The 15,702-nt window shown below is 39.2% G+C and overlaps 1 protein-coding gene across 3 annotated transcripts in view; it reads right to left on the reverse strand.

The window, feature by feature from the left end:
• The window catches only part of NUBPL (NUBP iron-sulfur cluster assembly factor, mitochondrial), a 438,815-nt gene that overhangs the window by 59,669 nt on the left and 363,444 nt on the right, over nt 1–15,702 (reverse strand). The gene's annotated exons all lie outside the window — the stretch shown is intronic.

The raw sequence follows: 15,702 nt of genomic DNA on the forward strand, positions 1-15,702 counted from the left end.
TTAAGAATTATTTCTATTTCTTAACTTCTCAACTGAAGCAATTTTATTGACTCTGATATGAAAGATAAGGCTTTTGCTTATACTATACCATTTCTCTCCTCTGTTTCCAATGCTTTATATTTTTTTACTTTTTCTAACAGTAACCACTGTAACATTAAATAATATTCAAACCTCTATTTCTTTTTACATAAAAATTTATATTCTGTCTTGACTTCCCTTCTTTCCTAGTCCCTTCCACATTCTACCTTGTGTCAGGTACATTTTGAATTTTACATTAATAGATTCTTCAATAGATAGACCTTCAATAGATATACCACCTCCTGCCCCCAACCCCCAACTGCTTCCACCTGCTTCCACAGGGCCTGCTGACTCTCAACCCAGTGCCTTCTCTACTGGGCAGATGGCTCCCTCATCCCTGCGACTGGTGCTAGGCCATCACCTTTCCCTGCCTCTCATCTGTCAACTCTTCCCTGGTTCCATTCCCTTCCCTGTTGTGGGTTCTTTCTTTTTGGTACGTCTGTACTTTCATTTTGGTTGGTTCTTGGGAGGAATGGAAGGCAAATGTGTGCACCTTGTCCATCTCCATGAAACAGATGTCCTGGAACTCATTTTATAGAACAATGAACTGCCGGTCATTGTTGTTTTGCATCTCAGTTCCAATGCCCTCTTAATTATGTTTGTCCTGCTCTTTCTTATTTAAAGACTGTTCTTGATAGAATATGCATTAGGCAATTTTTCATTTCCTTTGTCATAAGTTTATAACAATCTGTTGTCCTTGCTTTACACTCTTTTAAAATCTATCTTATTGCCATTGAAAGTACTGCACATATCTCATCCTATCTATAATTCTTGGATATTTGTCCCACTCTTGGGTATTTAGCATTGGCCATACCTCAACCTCTCTTTTCATTTTGAGTCTAACTTTTAAAAAGCAAAATAAAATCTCCTAAAGTAAGTAAAAACGATAAAGTTGAATATCTCATTTCCAGAGACAGTGATTCCACTGCTCTATCAAGCCTATGCCTACGGGAGACTGCTTTTAAACTTCAAGTCCTCTGTAGTATGAATGTATGGCTCTGTGGTTAAGATGTCAGCTTTGGAATGGGATCAACTGTATTCAGATTCTGCTGTGCCACTTACTTGGTATGTGACCCCCAGGAAGATATATCACATGGCAGAAATTAGTGGGCCATTCTCCACACTCCTTTCCCTTTCCTCCTGGGGAAGCAGGTAGACTCAATTTTCTAGCCTTCTTTGCAGTTACAGGTGACCACGTGATTGAGTTCTGGCCACTGAAATGCAGGTGGAAATTCTGGCCCACAAAAACTGCAGAGTCCCCCATTGCCTCAATCACCCTGGCTGCTGGCCTGATATGAATATCCAGGGCAATCTTGGAAGCCAAGGATGGAGTGGGAACTCCACCCCACCCTCAACTGAGGCTGCCAGTGAGATTTTACATGATTCAGAAATAACCTTTACATGATTAAGGGATCAACTTCCTTTCTGTTAATCCAATGAGGCTTCAGGTTTATGTTACAGCTGTTTGTTATACTCTAACCAATATACTTAACTTCTCTAAACCTCACTTGTCTCTTCAGGATAATTCTAGTACCTACCTTCATAGTGCTGTTAAGAGGTTTAAAAGACAAGCAATGAATATAAGGTATGCTAATGCATAGTGCATGGCAAATGGTAAGTACACAATAAAGGTTCATCATTATTATTCTATGAAACCTGTTGCTAATTATTGTTGTCTGTTATGTATGATATAATAGAAGGCTCTCACACACAGTAAGATGCCCATTCCTTGCTGCCTGAAATTCCACCATTCCTTTCTATAAATCAATGTCCTCTCCTTTAAAGAGTAACTTTCCCAGTTTTAATTATATGATTAACATATTTATATGTTTACTGAAAAAAAATCTATAAAATACAGAACTTATAAAGAACTAAATATTGATCATCTATAAATCCTGTCATTCAGAGATAATCACTGCTAGCATTTTGGCATACTCCCTCTTAGTTCTTTATCTATTACTATAGGAGTACATATATATAATACACACACACATATAATCAAATTGGGAACAATACTAAACATATAGTTGCTTTTTTCACCTAACATTTCATCTTAAACAGTTTTCCAGTATTCAAATATACTTTGAAAAGATGATATTTGATGGGTGCTTATGGGCATGCAACAATTTATTTAACTATTACCTGGATATATCATACTTTAACCATTCTTTATTGTAACACATTTTTGTCATTTCTACCAGAATAAATAATTGCAGAATCAACCTCTTGTATGGAAATCTTTGCCTCTCTGATTATTTTCCCCTTCTGCTTTCATTTTCCTTTACGTGGGCCCTTAAAAATAGCTTTTGATCCCACAAATGATATAATAACTGATACTTATTTCATCTTGATCTGTGTTTTACCTTTGCTATTTCTTTTGTTTTTCTTGTAGTTTTAAAACAAAAATGCACTCGGAAAAGTTCATACGTCTTTTCTCTGAATGCTTCGTGTTAATATATTTATCAAATTGTTTTATTTGCAGAAAGAAAACACAGGGCTATATTTAAACTGTGAGAGTTAGAGGCAAAAGGAGTTCTGAGAGGGGGGGAAAGGGACAGGAAGTGGATGTGAGATTAGAGATAAGATCTCTGCCTATCTCAGAATTCCACATCAAGGGAAGTCTCCTCTTCTCCTGTTGTCCCAACCATCACCAGTAGATGAGCTACTGTAGTACTTCCTTTTATACTCAATCAGATGCAAAAAGAACATGAAACATTAACAAGCTTGGAGCCTGCTTAATTGAGTTTTTGCTGAGCATATAGATAGCATTAACACCAAGAGTAAACAATGGCACCAATAAAACATAATCCTTGCATTGGACTCTTGTTTATTGAATGGCTTTGGTCAGTGTCTATAGATAAATTAATAATGATTCTAGCTTCCTCTGTCTCTAGCAGCTAAATCAATGCCCACTCTTCAGGTCAAGAAGATGCAATATTTCTACAGTACATGGTATCTTGGCAAAATGTTTGGATATGTGTAGGAATGTAGGTTCCAGCCTTCCTGGAAGGTTTACATGAATCATAATTTTATATTCTCACAGATGGTATGGACCACGTAAGTCTGCAACTGGCTTGGAGTGTGCAGCAGAGTCATTTTCTAAGATAAATGCTCTTTTATCTCATGTGCATTTACTTCTGAATTGTTATCTATCCTCTTGGGTGAAGGACTAGTCACAGATATTTATTGGAATGACTGTGTCACTCTGCTTCCCCCTCAGGCTTTCATCAAAGTGTAACATTAAAATAATGGACATGAACTTGACCTTCAAGATGGCAGAGAAGTAAGATGTGGAGATCACCTTCCTCCCCACAAATACATCAGAAATACGTCTACATGTGGAACAACTCCTACAGAACACCTTCTGAATGCTGGCAGAAGACCTCAGACTTCCCAAAAGATATATATATTTTTTCCTTTCTCTTTTTTGGTGAGTGTGTATGTGTATGCTTCTTTGTGTGATTTAGTCTGTATAGCTTTGCTTTTACCATTTGTCCTAGGGTTCTTGTCTGTCCATTTCTTTTTTGTTTGTTTGTTAGTTTTTTAGTATAGTTTTTAGTGCTTGTTATCATTGGTGGATTTGTTTTTTGGCTTGGTTGCTCTCTTCTTTCTTTTTTTTAAATAATTAATTAATTAATTAATTTAATTTTTGGTTGTGTTGGGTCTTTGCTACTGCAGGCGGGCTTTCTCTAGTTGCAGCGAGCAGGGGCTACTCTTTGTTGTGGTGCGTGGGTTTCTCATTGCAGTGGCTTCTCTTGTAGTGGAGCACGAGCACTAGGCGCGCGGGCTTCAGTAGTTGTGGCGCATGAGCTTAGTTGCTCCACAGCAAGTGGGGTCTTCCCAGCCCAGGACTCGAACCCATGTCCCCTGCATTGGCAGGCGGATTCTTAACCACTGCGCCACCAGGGAAATCCCTTTCTTCTCTCTTTTTTTTTATGACTTTTTAATTGTTTTAATTTTTAATAATTTTTTTATTTTAATAACTTTATTTTATTTTATTTGTTTTTTTCTTTCTTTCTTTTTTTCTCCCCTTTCTTCTGAGCCATGTGGCTGACAGGGTCTTCCTGCTCTGGCGGGTGACAGGCCTGTGCCTCTGAGGTGGGAGAGTCAAGTTCAGGACACTGGTCCACCAGAGACCTCCCGGCTCCAAATAATATCAAACAGTGAAAGCTCTCCCAGAGATCTCCATTTCAATGCTAAGACCCAGCTCCACTCAACGACCAGCAAGCTACAGTGCAGGACACCCTATGCCAAACAACTAGCAAGAAAGGAACACAACCCCACCCCTCAGCAGAGGCTGCCGAAAATCATGATAAGGTCACAGACACCCCAAGACACATGACCGGACGTGGTTCTGCCCACCAGAAAGATAAGATCCAGCCTCATCCACCAGAACACAGGCACAAGACCCTCCACCAGGAAGCCTATATAACCCACTGAACCAGCCTTAGCCACTGGGGGCAGACCCCAAAAACAAAGGGAACTACGAATCTGCAGCCTGCGAAAGGAGACCCCAAACACAGTAAGTAAAGCAAAATGAGAAGAAAGAGAAACACACAGCAGATGAAGGAGCAAGGTAAAAACCCACCAGACCAAACAAATGAAGAGAAAATAGGCAGTCTACCTGAAAAAGAATTCAGAATAATGAGAGTAAACATGATCCAAAATCTTGGAAAAAGAATGGAGAAAATACAAGAAACATTTAACAAGGACCAAGAAGAACTAAAGAGCAAACAAACAATGATGAACAACACAATAAATGAAATTAAAAACTCTCTAGAAGGAATCAATAGCAGAATAACTAAGGCAGAGGAACGGATAAGTGACCTGGAAGATAAAATAGGGGAAATAACTACCACAGAGCAGAATAAAGAAAAAAGAATGAAAAGAATTGAGGACAGTCTCAGAGACCTCAGGGACAACATTAAATGCACCAACATTCGAATTATAGGGGTCCGAGAAGAAGAAGAGAAAAAGAAAGGGACTGAGAAAATATTTGAAGAGATTATAGTTGAAAACTTCACTAATATGGGAAAGGAAATAGTCAACCAGGTCCAGGAAGCACAGAGAGTTCCATACAGGATAAATCCAAGGAGAAACATGCCGAGGAACATATTAATCAAACTATCAAAAATTAAATACAAAGAGAAAATATTAAAAGAGGCAAGGGAAAAACAACAAATAACATACAAGGGAAGCCCCATAAGGTTAACAGCTGATCTTTCAGCAGAAACTCTGCAAGCCAGAAGGGAGTCGCAGGACATATTTAAAGTGATGAAAGGGAAAAACCTACAACCAAGATTGCTCTACCCAGCAAGGATCTCATTCAGATTCGATGGAGAAATTAAAACATTTACAGACAAGCAAAAGCTAAGAGAATTCAGCACCACCAAATCAGCTTTACAACAAATGCTAAGGGAACTTCTCTAGGCAGGAAACACAAGAGAAGGATAAGACCTACAATAACAAACCCAAAACAATTAAGAAAATGGTAATAGGAACATACATATCAATAACTACCTTAAATGTAAATGGATTAAATGCTCCAACCAAAAGACACAGACTGGCTGAATGGATAGAAAAACAAGACCCGTATATATGCTGTCTACAAGAGACCCACTTCAGACCTAGGGACACATACAGACTGAAAGCGAGGGGATGGAAAAAGATATTCCATGTAAATGGAAATCAAAAGAAAGCTGGAGTAGCAATTCTCATATCAGACAAAATAGACTTCAAAATAAAGACTATTACAAGAGACAAAGAAGGACACTATATAATGATCAAGGGACAAACCAAGAAGAAGATATAACAATTGTAAATATTTATGCACCCAACATAGGAGCACCTCAATACATAAGGCAAATGCTAACCACCATAAAAGGGGAAATCGACAGTAACACAATCATAGTAGGTGATTTTAACACCCACTTTCACCAATGGACACATCATCCAAAATGAAAATAAATAAGGAAACACAAGCTTTAAATGATACATTAAACAAGATGGACTAATTGATATTTATAGGACTTTCCATCCAAAAACAACAGAAAACACTTTCTTCTCAAGTGCTTATGGAACATTCTCCAGGATAGATCATATCTTGGGTCACAAATCAAGCCTTGGTAAATTTAAGAAAATTGAAATCGTATCAAGTAACTTTTCCGACCACAATGCTATGAGACTAGATATCAATTACAGGAAAAAATATGTAAAAAATACAAACACATGGAGGCTAAACAATACACTACTTAAAATAACCAAGAGATCACTGAAGAAATCAAAGAGGAAATCAAAAAATACCTAGAAACAAATAACAATGAAAACACGACGACCCAAAACCTATGGGATGCAGCAAAAGCAGTTCTAAGAGGGAAGTTTATGGCAATACATTCCAACCTCAAGAAACAAGAAACATCTCAAATAAACAACCTAACCTTACACCTAAAGCAATTAGAGAAAGAAGAACAAAAAAACCCCAAAGCTAGCAGAAGGAATGAAATCATAAAGATCAGATCAGAAATAAATGAAAAAGAAATGAAGGAAAAAACAGCAAAGATCAGTAAAACTAAAAGCTGGTGCTTTGAGAAGATAAACAAAATTGATAAACCATTAGCCAGACTCATCAAGAAAAAAAGGGAGAAGACTCAAATCAATAGAATTAGAAATGAAAAAGGAGATGTAACAACTGACACTGCAGAAATACAAAGGATAATGAGAGATTACTACAAGCAACCATATGCTAATAAAATGGACAACCTGTTAGAAATGGACAAATTCTTAGAAAAGCAAAACTTTCCGAGACTGAACCAGGAAGAAATGGAAAATATAAACAGACGAATCAGAAGCACTGAAATAGAAATGGTGATTAAAAATCTTCTAACATACAAAAGCCCAGGACCAGATGGCTCCACAGGCGAATTCTATCAAACATTTAGAGAAGAGCTAACACCCATCATTCTCAAACTCTTCCAAAATATAGCAGAGGGAAGAACACTCCCAAACTCATTCTACGAGGCCACCATCACCCTGATACCAAAACCAGAAAACGATGTCACAAAGAAAGAAAACTACAGGCCAATATCACTGATCAACATAGATGCAAAAATTCCCAACAGAATAGTAGCAAACAGAATCCAACAGCACATTAAAAGGATCATACACCATGATCAAGTGGGGTTTATCCCAGGAATGCAAGGATTCTTCAATACATGCAAATCAATCAATGTGATACACCATATTAACAAATTGAAGGATAAAAACCATATGATCATCTCAATAGATGCAGAAAAAGCTTTTGACAAAATTCAACACCCAATTATGATAAAAACCCTCCAGAAAGTAGGCATAGAGGGAACTTACCTGAACATAGTAAAGGCCATATATGACAAACCCACAGCCAACATCATTCTCAATGGTGAAAACCTGAAACCATTTCCACTAAGATCAGGAACAAGACAAGGTTGTCCACTCTCACCACTGTTATTCAACATAGTTTTGGAAGTTTTAGCCACAGCAATCAGAGAAGAAAAAGAAAGAAGAGGAATCCAAATCGGAAAAGAAGAAGTAAAGCCATCACTGTTTGCAGATGACATGATACCATACATAGAGAATCCTAAAGATGCTACCAGAGAACTATGAGAGCTAATCAATGAATTTGGTAAAGAAGCAAGATACAAAATTAATGCACAGAAATCTCTTGCATTCCTATACACTAATGATGAAAAATCTGAAAGAGAAATTAATGAAACACTCCCATGTGCCATTGCAACAAAAAGAATAAAATACCTAGGAATAAACCTACCTAAGGAGACAAAAGACCTGTATGTAGAAAACTGTAAGACACTGATGAAAGAAATTAAAGATGGTACAAACAGATGGAGAGATATACCATGTTCTTGGATTGGAAGAATCAACACTGAGAAAATGTCTATACTACCCAAAGTAATGTACAGATTCAGTGCAATCCCTATCAAATTACCAATGGCATTTTTCACAGAACTAGAACAAAAAATTTCAAAATTTGTATGGAAACACAAAAGACCTCAAATAGCCAAATAATCTTGAGAAAGAAAAACAGAGCTGGAGGAATCAGTCTCCCAGACTTCAGATTATACTACAAAGCTACAGTAATCGAGACAGTATGGTACTGGCACAAAAACAGAAATATAGATCAATGGAACAGGATAGAAAGCCCAGAGATAAACCCATGCATATATGGTCACCTTATCTTTGACAAAGGAGGCAAGAATATACAATGGAGAAAAGACAGCGTCTTCAATAAGTGGTGCTGGGAAAACTGGACAGCTACATGTAAAAGAATGAAATTAGAACACTCCCTAACAGCATATACAAAAATAAACTCAAAATGGAGTACAGACCTAAATGTAAGGTCAGACACTATAAAACTCTTAGAGGGGAACATAGAACAGTCTATGACATAAATCACAGCAAGATCCTTTTTGACCCACCTCCTAGAGAAATGGAAATAAAAACACAAATAAACAAATGGGACCTAATGAAACTTAAAAGCTTTTGCACAGCAAAGGAAACCATAAACAAGATGAAAAGACAACCCTCAGAATGGGAGAAAATATTTGTAAATGAAGAAACTGACAAAGGATTAATCTCCAAAATTTACAAGCAGCTTATGCAGCTCAGTATCAAAAAAACAAACAATCCAATCCAAAAATGGGCAGAAGACCTAAATAGACATTTCTCCAAAGAAGATATACAGATTGCCAACAAACACATGAAAGAATGCTCAACATCACTAATCATTCGAGAAATGCAAATCAAAACTACAATGAGGTATCACCTCACACCAGTCAGAATGGCCATCATCAAAAAATCTACAAACAATAAGTGCTGGAGAGGGTGTGGAGAAAAGGGAACCCTCTTGCACTGTTGGTGGGAATGTAAATTGATACAGCCACTATGGAGAACAGTATGGAGGTTCCTTAAAAAACTAAAAATAGAACTACCCTACGACTCAGCAGTCCCACTACTAGGCATATATACCCTGAGAAAACCATAGTTCAAAAAGAGTCATGTACCACAATGTTCATTGCAGCTCTATTTACAATAGCCAGGATATGGAAGCAATCTAAGTGTCCATCGACAGATGAATGGATAAAGAAGATGTGGCACATATATACAATGGAATATTACTCAGCCATAAAAAGAAACAAAATTGAGTTGTGTGTAGTGAGGTGGATGGACCTAAAGTCTGTCATATAGAGTGAAGGAAGTCAGAAAGAGAAAAACAAATACCGTATGCTAACACATATATATGGAATATAAACAAAACAAAACAAAAAAGTTTCTGAAGAACATAGGGGCAGGACAGGAATAAAGAGGCAGACATAGAGAATGGACTTGAGGACACGGTGAGGGGGAAGGGTAAGCTGGGACAAAGTGAGAGAGTGGCATGGACATATATACACTACCAAATGTAAAATAGATAGCTAGTGGGAAGCAGCTGCATAGCACAGGGAGATCAATTCGATGCTTTGTGAAGACCTATAGGGGTGGGATAGGGAGGGTGGGAGGGAGATGCAAGAGGGAAGAGATATGGGGATATACGTATATGTATAGCTGATTCACTTTGTCATAAAGCAGAAAGTAATGTACCATTGTAAAATAATTATACTCCAATAAAGATGTTAAAAAAATAATAATAAAATAAAATAATGGACACACGTCTGCCTTTCTGTCTTCACACAAAGGATGGTCACTCTCAATAACATCGTCTTCAAACAAAAAGGGCAACAATAGGAGGTACAATCAAGGTCCCAGCAGGAAACAGATGGTATACTCAAATTAGAGTAATTCACGGAGGGCTTAATGGAGGGACTATTTACAAAGGTGTGGGCAGGGTATAGGGAAAACACAGTGATAGTATGATGCTCTATGCCTAGTAAACAGTGGGGCGGTGACTGGCCCTAGGCCTGAAGGGGTCAGTTACCAGAGCCAGAAAGGACAGAATCATGTGGAAATGTCTGTGTTGACTTACTTAGTTTAAAAACTGAAGTAATGTTAACTTACAATATTGTCTTAGAATATTATAGTAGTTTCAGGTATATAAAGAGTGATTTGATATTTTTATAGATTACATACCATACCAAGTTATTATAAAATATTAACTATATTCCCCGTGGTGTACATTACATCCCTGTGATGTACTTATTTTATAATGGGTAGTCTGCACCTCTTAAGGCCCTTCACCTGTTTTGCCCCACCACCCACCCCTTTCTCCTCTGGGAACCACCAGTTATCTGTGAGTCTGTTTGTGTTTTGTTATATTTTTTCATTTGTTTTGTTTTTTAGATGCCACATACAGTGAACACATATAGTATTTGTCTTTGTCTGACTTACTTCACTAAGCATAATACTCTCCAGGTCCACTCATGTTGTCACAAATGGCGAGATTTCATTCTTTTTTATTGCTGAGTAATATTCCATTGTGTGTGTATGTGTATACGTATATATAAAACATCTTCTTTATCCATTCATCTGTCTATGGGCATTTAGGCTGCTTCCATATCTTGGCTATTGTAAATTATGCTGTGAACACTGGGGTGCCTATATCTTTTTGAATTAGTGTGTTGACTTGCTTTTCATAGAGGGATGTACCCAGCCCTGTGTGACCCTGAGGAATAAACACCCTGATGCCACTCAACTCTCTGCCCTGATCTCCTGCTGTGATTGCCTTGGTAGAACCCAACTTGAAGCCAGAGAATGGAATAGCCATACAAGTCACTCTCATAGGGCAGAGAGCAGGAGAGAGGAGGGGAAGGTGAAGAGTGAACATGGAGAGATGCATGGAAGATAGCTGGCAAAGAAAAAGACCAGAGCTCAGTGTGGATGTGCCAGTAAGAGACATCTATGAGACATCAAGACAAGGGGTCAGGGAGGCAGGGCATCTACGACTGCAGTTCAGGCCAAGGCCTGAGCTGGAGACACACACTTAGGACTCGGCACATAGATGCTTTTTAAAGCCACGGCGCTGAAGGCAATCATGAGGGGGGGTGTGGAGGGAGATGAGATCCGTGGGCAGAGACCTAAGTCTGTCCTAGCAAAGAGGCTGTAGGGAAAGGAAAGCTCAAGGGTTGTAGAACCTGGAGGGCAGGTGAACAAAGAGTGAGCACCGGAGGGAGAGAGGAACCAAGGGCCAGCATCACAGGAGGCTCATGGGTTGACTTGGACGAAACATGAGACATGGTGTCATTGGTGACCTTGCTGCATTGTGGTGGAGACTGAGGGCTCAGGGCTTGACTGCTGAGCTTGGCAGAGGGAATGGGAGCGGGGGATGGAGAGTATGAGTGTGAGCAACTTTTCTGAGGAGTCTGTGCTGCAAAGAGGGGGAAAGAAATGGGATGGGGCAGCAGCAGGAGAAGTGGAGTCAAGAACAGCCTTCTTAAACAGAGAGATAACATTAGGTTCGTATTCTGATGAGAATAATCCAGAAGAAAGAGCAAAAACGATGGTGGAGGAGAGAGAGGGGACTATGTCAACAAGATGCTCCCAGGCCCCCCGTGTTAGGGCAGCTGCCACTCAGTTCTAGCCAATAGCGGCCAGATCTCTGGTTTCTCTAAGAGAAGTCAGCAATTGACTTAAAAAATCAAACAAACAAACATGAAGTCTCCTGATATTTAAGAGATGACAACTAATTAAAAATTTTTTTTTAATTCTCTGAAGTCCAAAAAAACCTCATCTGCAGGCTGCCAGTTGGCAACCTCTCCTATACGGCAAAGCTTTATCTCTTCCACAGTTACCAGGCGTGGCCTCCTGATTTAGGGACCTTTGAAGGACACTGGCTGTATGATCTCTAAATTCTTTCAACTTGTAAGGACCCCTGCGGTCGTGCTCGGCCAGGGTGGTTAATGATACAGGCACCGTCCCCTTCGTAAAGGGCAGCGGAACTGAGGTTGCCAGTGCGGGCTGCACATCCTATACTTAAGTCCTCATAGCTAATACTTAGGCTTCACCATATGCCCTTTACCTCCTCCCACCTCCTGCTCACTAAGGAAACTTACTATTATCTGCAGGCCAATGCAAATAAAGGTCACCAAGAGACACTTTCCAGCCAAACACCGAATGCTGGCATGTGGTAGAAGGGCTGATTGTTTGCAGGTTCCCAGCTAATAAAAGAAATGCCAATCAAAGGGGGCCTCCGCCTGGTCTGAAACTCGCAAGGAGCCCTAGCTGTGAGCGATGGCCCCAAGCAGGACAGTGCTTGGACTTCCGAGGATGCCCAGCACCTGCACAGAAAAACTGCAGAGCCTGGAGAGTTGACGGTCCTTCACTGACCCAGGGAGGGCACGGGGCCTGCCAGGCAGGGAGGAAGGAGAGCTGACATAGTCACACGACTGCCTTCTTCCAGAAGCAAGAGTGAGGAAAGCCACCTTGGGTGGGCTACTGCGATGTTATACTCACAAAACTGGTCCTTAGAATAGGGTTAAAATCGTAGACCTCTCCGATTTTCACCATATGAATACAAGCATTACAAATGCTTCTCTGGTCACAGTGCTGGTTTCCCCTACTGGTGCCTGGCTCTGCCTGGAAGCATAATATCAGCCCCCGAAAAGCTGTATTTTAAATGAGTTCCTCCTGTTTAAGAATGAGTCACTAAAGCCTCAGCTGGAACAGAAACAGCTTTCATCTCCGAAACATTCTGCTCTCAGTCACCTTTTGGTTCAGTCCTATGGAGAGCAAGACAGGAAAAATGTTCCAAGCATCCTGTCACACTGTGAAGCTATAAAGCATACCTGTTTTCCCCTCCATCCTGCTAAAACCTGCTCAGGGAGAATAAAGAGGGCTTGAGCAGGTTGAGGAGAAGAGAGAGTCCTCCATCAAAAGCACTTTTAAATATCTTCACCAGGGAGGTTAAAATGGTTCTCCCTGCTCCCAGGGAGAAGGAAACTGGGGAAAAATTGATCAAGAGCTCCTTGGTAGGGCAGGATTCTGGAAAACGAAACAACCATGGACAACATTTAAAACAAAACTAGATAACAAAGTATCCCCATGGACCCCAAAATATAAATGGGTGGGGACAAACCGACACTCGTAAGACCTGCATGGTAGCCCGTCTGTGCAGGAGGAAGAAGAGGGAAGCAATGGGGCTTCTGACTTACTGACCCAAGAACAGAAAAACCACAATATAGTTTATAGGTAGCACTGGAAAATATGGAGGACCAATTTGAGAACAGCAGCTAAAACTGGCAGGTTTTACCTTCACTAATAGCAAGTGAGTGCAAGGGGCCTGAAGTAAGAAGGACAGAAGGGGCCCCTGTGAAATCAGGGCTCCCTTCTAGGACGGGACCCATACTAGGGAGGAGCTGCTGGGAGTGCAATCAAAATTGAGCAGAATAGGGACAACAGAGACAAAGGAAAGAGAAAGTTCAGACCAAAGTAGGGGAGGGAAACAGAGCCAAGAAAGCTGAGAGAACAAGCTGCTACATATTTGAACACTACGCAAAATCAACAAAAGAGGGGCTCTGTGAAGTAAACACTTTGCTGAGCCCCCACCACATTCTAAAGTTGAGAAAAACTAATTTCACTAAAAATGAGCTATATGAAAATATCAAGGTAGATACCATACAAATTATCATAAGGAAAAAGAATATAATGAACTCAATAGCATCCCACAGGCAAGGAAAGCAAGCCAGAAAGACATGTCCGCAATATATTGATAGAACAAAATTGTAACCTAATACTTTAAAATGAGTTCAAAGACATTAAGATGATAGATGACTTGAAAAAAAAATCAAAGGTAGAAAAACTCAGAAATGAGGTGAGAGAGCTCACACAAATTAGAAACAAAAGAGAAAATCATTTCAGAAATGAAGAGTAAACTAGAAGGAATATAAGCGCAAATACACAGTAATGCCCTAAGAGAAACAAAATGTGCTAAAGAGAAACATTTTAAAAAGCAAAAAGAATCTGGATGATGCCAGATTGTGGGGAAACTCTGAAGAGTTCAACAGAAAATGAGAAATATTAAAGATATACAAGGGAGCTTGAATGTATAGGTAAGAGTCCCTGCAGAAGAGAAGCCAAAGTGAAAGAACAAATACTAAAAACTATAACTCAAGAAAAAAAATCTTCTAAAATAAAAAAATATATATTTGAAATACATACGGAAAAAAACCCACTATGTACCTGAGAATATCAACCACAAATGATCAACCCAACATGAGGCCGTACCTGGGAAGGGAAGGAACAGGAAGGGAAAATTGTTTGGGCACCTAGAAAAAAGAATACGTGAATTATAAGAGAAAGAAAATGAAATTGCCATTCGTTTTTTTTTTTCCCCACAGCAATGCTTTTTCCCAGAAGGAAGTAGAGTAAGATAGTCAAAGAAAGAAAGTATGAATCGAGGATTTAAAATCCAGCAAAACTCATTTTCAAGTATAAGGGGCACAGACAAACTTAGCAACATGCAAGGACTCAGGGAATACTATTCCTAAGACCCTTTCCTGAGAATGAGCTTCGGACAACCAAGATGGCTAGCGCGGCACTGATATAAGGACTGATGGTGGACATTACATATAGTATATTTTACCTGTGGAACAAATACTGTGTGAGGGCTAAGAAACACTGTAGACAAAGTGCAACTATTAAAAAATGGGGGAAAGTAGACGCAAAATATATGCATAGATGTATATATGTATCTACAGACACATACCTTTCCTAGCTGTGTCCACTGAAAAGGCCTAGACACAAAGACTGAGCATCCCTAGCACTAGATACGGTTTTAAAATGTAATTTCTCACTAAAAGAACCTGGGGCTTATTAGAGAAATGGTAAATTCCAGGTATAATGTGATGATTTGATATAGATGTGATAATTTGAGTTTCAGTAATAATAAATGCAATGTATTTAAGCAAATAATTATGTTTAAATCCATAAGTTCTTAAATGATCTCTTAAAAAATGAATTGGTCAACTTTGAGGTATGACAGGGAACTAATTCATGAGAATTAGTAAATGAAGGGAAAGAAACACACGTTTATCTTTCTTTCCCTACATGAACTATACCATTGATTAATCAATAATAATGAAGAATCTCTTTATAAATGTATTCCAACTAATAAACGGAAAGAAAGATAGAATTAAAATAGCATCATTTTACAAATCTAATGAGTTAAAGGATGTACACATTAAGCATCAAAGTTGTTCCTATCATTAAAAGAGAGACAACCAGATATCACGTGCCTTCTATGATCTTACCAAATACCACCTAAAATCTTGCCAAAGTGAGTCTGATCCAGGGTCTGGATCCAGTTGCCAATTTTCAGGAAATACAGAGGACATGGGAACATGTTGCACTGCACCAAGAGACTGCAATCAGCACAATCCAGATTTGGGGAAACTCTAAAGATCAAATGGCCTGGATTCTTCCCCACAGATTTTAAGGAAAAGAAAGGGACAGAGAGGAAATCTATAAGTTAAAAGAGACTTAAAGACACACTGAATTTTTTAAATAAGCAAGACTAAACTATAGTGCTAAGGATGCACATATGCAGGAGAACACTAAAAAATGCAGCTAAGTGATTATAATAAAGTCAGGATATGGTTACTTTTGTGGGGAAGGTGGGACCTCTGGGTGGGTGTATTAGGG

The sequence above is a fragment of the Balaenoptera borealis genome (assembly GCF_965194805.1).
Source record: "Balaenoptera borealis genome assembly, chromosome: 3".
Lineage (NCBI taxonomy): Eukaryota > Metazoa > Chordata > Mammalia > Artiodactyla > Balaenopteridae > Balaenoptera > Balaenoptera borealis.